Source organism: Mus pahari, chromosome 7 (genome assembly GCF_900095145.1).
Source record: "Mus pahari chromosome 7, PAHARI_EIJ_v1.1, whole genome shotgun sequence".
Taxonomy (NCBI): domain Eukaryota; kingdom Metazoa; phylum Chordata; class Mammalia; order Rodentia; family Muridae; genus Mus; species Mus pahari.
The window spans coordinates 97,098,449-97,099,614 of NC_034596.1; positions in this window are offsets into that span (position 1 = coordinate 97,098,449).

Sequence of the window (1,166 nt, forward strand, 5' to 3'; positions counted from 1 at the left end):
CAGACGGGTGCTCTTACCCACTGAGCCATCTCACCAGCCCCCCCCCTTTTTTTTTGATGATGTTAATTTTTTAAGTGTGTGAATGTTTTGCCTGAATGTATGTGCGCCGCTTGCGTGCCCACGGATTCCCTGAACTAGAGTCACAGATGGTGGTATAGTCACTATGTGGGTGCTGGGAATCGAGCCCAGGCCCTCTGCAAAAGCAACAAGTGCGCTAAATCACTGTTGCATGTTTTGGGCTTCTTTATGGTCATTTTAAAAATGACCTCTGAATAAAAAGCTCCTGTCCTTAGTTCCTCAATAAGTTGACTCGATTTAACCTAATCAATTAAAGATTTAACCAGCCCTTAGCACATATTTACTTTCTCAATAGATTCGGAGGGAGGAGGGGGCAAGTATCTGTATTGAGACCTATGTAGCCCAGGCTAAACTTTGGCTTGCTGAAATTGACCTTGAACTCCTGCTCCTAGTTCCACCTAGAGCGCTGGGATTACAAGACCCACCAATCCATTTGCTTGATGATCGACTTCGTTCAGTTGACTATGTGCAACATTTCTGATATATGGGTCATGATGGTCAAGTTAGAGTTGGTGGAACTCTGTCCAATAAATGCACCCTTTTCCAGTTCTCTGCGAGGTGGATCTGAAATTTGCTTTTGAGGTTCCATGCCCTTGGCTCTCTATGAATAAACACTGTGTTTTGCAAGTCTTTTTTTTTTTTTCTTCTTCTTCTTTTTTTTTCCCGGTTGGTATATTGTGTTTAGGCTTAGGTAAGTTTCAAAGGATAAGAGCAATGAAATTTTGTCGTGGGTTTGGCTTCTGTGGGTTTTTTTTTTTCTTCCTGTTTTGTGGTAAAAGGGGTTCCAGTCCTTTTTGTTTTTGTTTTGTTTTGTTTTTTCGAGACAGGGTTTCTCTGTATAGCCCTGGCTGTCCTGGAACTCACTTTGTAGACCAGGCTGGTCTCGAACTCAGAAATCTACCTGCCTCTGCCTCCTGTATGCTGGGATTAAAGGTGTGCGCCACCACGCCTGGCCAGCCCTTTTTCTTTTGCTTTTGCTTTTGCTTTTGCTTTTGCTTTTGCTTTTGCTTTTGCTTTTCTTTTTTTTTTTTTAATTGAATATGTGGTGTGTGTGTGTGTGTGTGTGTGTGTGTGTGTGTGTGTGTGTG